This window comes from Heterodontus francisci, chromosome 42 (assembly GCF_036365525.1).
Source record: "Heterodontus francisci isolate sHetFra1 chromosome 42, sHetFra1.hap1, whole genome shotgun sequence".
In the NCBI taxonomy this organism is placed as follows: Eukaryota; Metazoa; Chordata; class Chondrichthyes; order Heterodontiformes; family Heterodontidae; genus Heterodontus; species Heterodontus francisci.
Genome location: NC_090412.1, coordinates 6,805,212 through 6,810,936, shown reverse-complemented (window position 1 = coordinate 6,810,936; position 5,725 = coordinate 6,805,212).

Genomic DNA, 5,725 nt, shown 5'->3' with positions numbered 1-5,725 from the left:
GAACAACTCCATAACATCATTAGCAGCATCCCCAACACCGAACACCTATTCCTGCTGGGGGACTTTAATGCCAGGGTTGGGGCCGACCATGACTCATGGCCCTCCTGCCTTGGGCGCTATGGCGTTGGAAGGATGAATGAGAACGGGCAGAGACTGCTTGAGTTGTGTACCTATCATAACCTCTGCATCACCAACTCGTTCTTTCACACTAAACCCTGTCACCAGGTTTCATGGAGGCACCCAAGATCACGTCGTTGGCACCAGCTAGACCTCATTGTCACAAGGCGAGCCGCCTTAAACAGTGTTCAAATCACGCGCAGCTTCCACAGCGCGGACTGCGACACCGACCACTCCCTGGTGTGCAGCAAGGTTAGACTCAGACCAAAGAAGTTGCATCATTCCAAGCAGAAGGGCCACCCGCGCATCAACACGAGCAGAATTTCTCACCCACAGCTGTTACAAAAATTTCTAAATTCACTTGTAACAGCCCTTCAAAACACTCCCACAGGGGATGCTGAGACCAAGTGGGCCCACATCAGAGACGCGATCTATGAGTCAGCTTTGACCACCTACGGCAAAAGTGCGAAGAGAAATGCAGACTGGTTTCAATCTCATAATGACGAGCTGGAACCTGTCATAGCCGCTAAGTGCATTGCACTGTTGAACTACAAGAAAGCCCCCAGCGATTTAACATCCGCAGCACTTAAAGCAGCCAGAAGTACTGCACAAAGAACAGCTAGGCGTTGCGCAAACGACTACTGGCAACACCTATGCAGTCATATTCAGCTGGCCTCAGACACCGGAAACATCAGAGGAATGTATGATGGCATGAAGAGAGCTTTTGGGCCAACCATCAAGAAGATCGCCCCCCTCAAATCTAAATCGGGGGACGTAATCACTGACCAACGCAAACAGATGGACCGCTGGGTTGAGCACTACCTAGAACTGTACTCCAGGGAGAATGCTGTCACTGAGACTGCCCTCAATGCAGCCCAGCCTCTACCAGTCATGGATGAGCTGGACATACAGCCAACCAAATCGGAACTCAGTGATGCCATTGATTCCCTAGCCAGCGGAAAAGCCCCTGGGAAGGACAGCATTACCCCTGAAATAATCAAGAGTGCCAAGCCTGCTATACTCTCAGCACTACATGCACTGCTATGCCTGTGCTGGGACGAGGGAGCAGTACCCCAGGACATGCGCGATGCCAACATCATCACCCTCTATAAAAACAAAGGTGACCGCGGTGACTGCAACAACTACCGTGGAATCTCCTTGCTCAGCATAGTGGGGAAAGTCTTTGCTCGAGTCGCTCTGAACAGGCTCCAGAAGCTGGCCGAGCGCGTCTACCCTGAGGCACAGTGTGGCTTTCGTGCAGAGAGATCGACCATTGACATGCTGTTCTCCCTTCGTCACATACAGGAGAAATGCCGTGAACAACAGATGCCCCTCTACATTGCTTTCATTGATCTCACCAAAGCCTTTGACCTCGTCAGCAGACGTGGTCTCTTCAGACTACTAGAAAAGATCGGATGTCCACCAAAGCTACTAAGTATCATCACCTCATTCCATGATAATATGAAAGGCACAATTCAACATGGTGGCTCCTCATCAGAGCCCTTTCCTATCCTGAGTGGTGTGAAACAGGGCTGTGTTCTCGCACCCACACTTTTTGGGATTTTCTTCTCCCTGCTGCTTTCACGTGCGTTCAAATCCTCTGAAGAAGGAATTTTCCTCCACACAAAATCAGGGGGCAGGTTGTTCAACCTTGCCCGTCTAAGAGCGAAGTCCAAAGTACGGAAAGTCCTCATCAGAGAACTCCTCTTTGCTGACGATGCTGCTTTAACATCTCACACTGAAGAGTGCCTGCAGAGTCTCATCGACAGGTTTGCGTCTGCCTGCAATGAATTTGGCCTAACCATCAGCCTCAAGAAAACGAACATCATGGGGCAGGACGTCAGAAATGCTCCATCCATCAATATTGGCGACCACGCTCTGGAAGTGGTTCAAGAGTTCACCTTCCTAGGCTCAACTATCACCAGTAACCTGTCTCTAGATGCAGAAATCAACAAGCGCATGGGTAAGGCTTCCACTGCTATGTCCAGACTGGCCAAGAGAGTGTGGGGAAAATGGCGCACTGACACGGAACACAAAAGTCCGAGTGTATCAGGCCTGTGTCCTCAGTACCTTGCTCTACGGCAGCGAGGCCTGGACAACGTATGCCAGCCAAGAGCGACGTCTCAATTCATTCCATCTTCGCTGCCTTCGGAGAATACTTGGCATCAGGTGGCAGGACTATATCTCCAACACAGAAGTCCTTGAAGCGGCCAACACCCCCAGCTTATACACACTACTGAGTCAGCGGCGCTTGAGATGGCTTGGCCATGTGAGCCGCATGGAAGATGGCAGGATCCCCAAAGACACATTGTACAGCGAGCTCGCCACTGGTATCAGACCCACCGACCGTCCATGTCTCCGCTATAAAGGCGTCTGCAAACGCGACATGAAATCGTGTGACATTGATCACAAGTCGTGGGAGTCAGTTGCCAGCATTCGCCAGAGCTGGCGGGCAGCCATAAAGACAGGGCTAAATTGTGGCGAGTCGAAGAGACTTAGTAGTTGGCAGGAAAAAAGACAGAGGCGCAAGGGGAGAGCCAACTGTGTAACAGCCCCAACAAACAAATTTCTCTGCAGCACCTGTGGAAGAGCCTGTCACTCCAGAATTGGCCTTTATAGCCACTCCAGGCGCTGCTTCACAAACCACTGACCACCTCCAGGCGCGTATCCATTGTCTCTCGAGATAAGGAGGCCCAAAAGAAAGAAAGAAAGGACCAACTAATTATTTTTTCGCTGTTGCGTGACTTCAGGGTGTTTGCCTCCACTAACTTACCCAAGTCCATTCCACATGCTGATCGGCATAGAAGAAATTTGAATATCCAGCCTCAATTTGCCTTTTTTGCCCAGTGTCCCTTTGTCTTGGCATTATATCAAACTGAATCTAATCACTACAAATTTGCCTTTTCTATACAGTTTACCACCTTGTATGTCACTATGAAGTCATTTCCTTTCAATGTTGAGCAGCCCAAGTTTCTACCAAAACAAGGGATCAGACTAATATCAGTTTATAGTGAAAGCATTAATTTTGTTTATTTTGCTAAATGGAGTAACGGCCCGTGAGGGGCACAAAGATTTATAACTTGTACCGCATGACTTTATTCAAAGCCCTGGTTTGTTTGAATTGAGTTGAAAATCAGGCTGAACTCAGCTACTCCACATTGTGCTTTGTAAACTCTTGGCAGGGCCACCAGATGGAGTCCCTGCTAAACCCTTAACTGAATGACTTTCTTAACAGAATACATTTGCATATTTCCAGTAAAGGGTATATTATAGGTTGGAGGGTATTGCATGGCATTACAGATTTGAGATGACTTGCACAATGAAGAGAAATGCTGGTTTGCTAATTAATACTCTTGCCATCTGCTGTTTGATCCACCATGGCTGCCCATAAAGTATTTGCCAGTTCCATATTATGGTATTAAGGAAAGTTCTTTGGGATATTTAAACATTTGCGCTACTCATTTACCCTCTACCTTCTGATCGACCTGTTTCAAATGCATCTAATTTTCTTATATTCCCGCAATCTCCCCTTTTTTCCTCTTGAGGCTTTTGTGAACCTCGTTTCTAACTTCTCTTCCATTTCTTGTGATCTATTTCAGGTTGTTTCTTGAACTTGCCCTTGAGTGGGGAGAATGAGGTTAGTGACGAGGATATGGGAAGGGCTGAAGGGGAGAGATGTTACTGTTGGACAATGGAAAACCTTGCACTCTAGCCGTCTAGTTGTCTCCAAGCACCTCCAGTGCAGGTACATCAAGGTCTGATAGAAATCAGATCTGTCCTATGTAGTCTGGAAAATGTGCCTTCTGGGCATTTTCAACAATCTTTTAGTAGTACCAGATGCTTTTTAGAATGAGAAATGTACTTGGATTACATACCCCAGGATTAACAATTAGCTCCCTTTTTTACTAACGGATCGAATTACTGCTTCCTGTCTTGAAGGATGAGAAAATACAATACTTAAGATCTGATTCCACTTTTCTACATGGTCTGTGTGTCTCAACTTTCCATAAACTTCAATTCATTCAAAATTCTGCAACCTTTCTCCTCGTCTGCGCCACCACAACACTACCTTGTATTTATATAGCACCTTTTAATGTGGTAAAATGTTCCAAGGCGTTTCACAAACACAAAACCACATGAAAGATATTGGGACTAAAAGCTTGGTCAGAGGTAGGTTTTAAGGAGTTTCTTAAAGGAGGTTAGAGAGGTGTGTTAACAGAATTCCAGAGTTTCCAGCCTAGTCCACTGAAGGCTGAACCCACTCCAACATACACAGGCTCTCACTGCCCAGTGTATTGATTTCAAAAATTTTGTCTGTCTTCTCAAACGCTGCCATGGTCTCTTCCTGCCCTATTTACTGAGTGACCTCTTCCAGTCTTGTGTCCCTGCATTTGATGTCAGCTGCTTGTGACACTGCATGTCTCTTCAACCTTTCGCCTCCTTGCTCCAGCATTGCCAGTCATTCACTCATTCAGCCATGAAGCTCCTGCCTTCTGGAATGCTCTAATTGCCTCTGGCTTTCCACCTCTGTTATTGCTTTCAAAACCCTCCTGTTGAAATGAGTTTTCAGTTCTTGATCCCAGCCTCTGTCTATTGCCATGAGCAGTACCTCCTAATATGATAGTGTACATCATAAAGCATTCAGAAGTGTCCCTGCAAATGCGGTACGCTGCATAAGCTAAAAATTCATATTTCACTTAGTGTACTATTTGTTTCCACACACATCAAAAATTTTGAACTGTCTGCAGGCATTAGTTTCACCTGTTTCAAGCTTTGTTCAGGTTAATGGCAAGACTCCAGGAAAACTTCTTCCAGCTTTTCATGGCTTCTTGGAGTGGAACAGCCTTTTAGTATGAAAGGTCTGAACCCAACTGTATCAATATCTTGTAAAGTAATGGAATCAACTGGACATTAACTTAAGGATTCTTATACAATAATCGAGTGAATATAAGCTGCTTTAGAAAGCAAAGATCTTGTCTAACGAACCTTGACTTCTTTTGAGGATGACCTTATGACTTATCTCAGACTTTCAATAAGTCTTCTTTCAAGTTCATCAAAGACTTGGTGAACAGAATAATCAAGTTAGATGCTTCAGTTAGAGGTGATGCACATGGGTTGTTTGAGCCCAGATATTCTGACATAGTGACTGATAGCCAAGTATAAGGGCCAATTAAGTCTTTTTTTTTTGGAGGGAGGAATATTGGCCAGGACACAGGAGTCCCTGTGTCCCCACCCCACTTCACATAAGAGCTGTGGGATCTTTAACCTCTGCCTAAACATAAGACAGAACCATAGCTTAATGTCTTGTCTGTAGAATGGCACTTGCAACAATGCAGCACCTTCTCATTACTGCACTGCCACCTGAGTTCTACCCAAGTCCTGGAGTGGGGATTAAACCTACAACCTCCTGATGCGAGGGGGATTCTGGCGTGTGTGATCCCCATGGAACTAAGCTGGCCGTTCACTGGTATCAAAATGAAGTAAACAATATACCATGCCACTCATTGTCTGCAATGACATCTTAAAAATAAAGAGCTGTTTAGAGTTCCTCCCCACCCCTCCACCCCCACTAACAACTGCCTGTGGTTGATTCCAGTGCGATGTCACT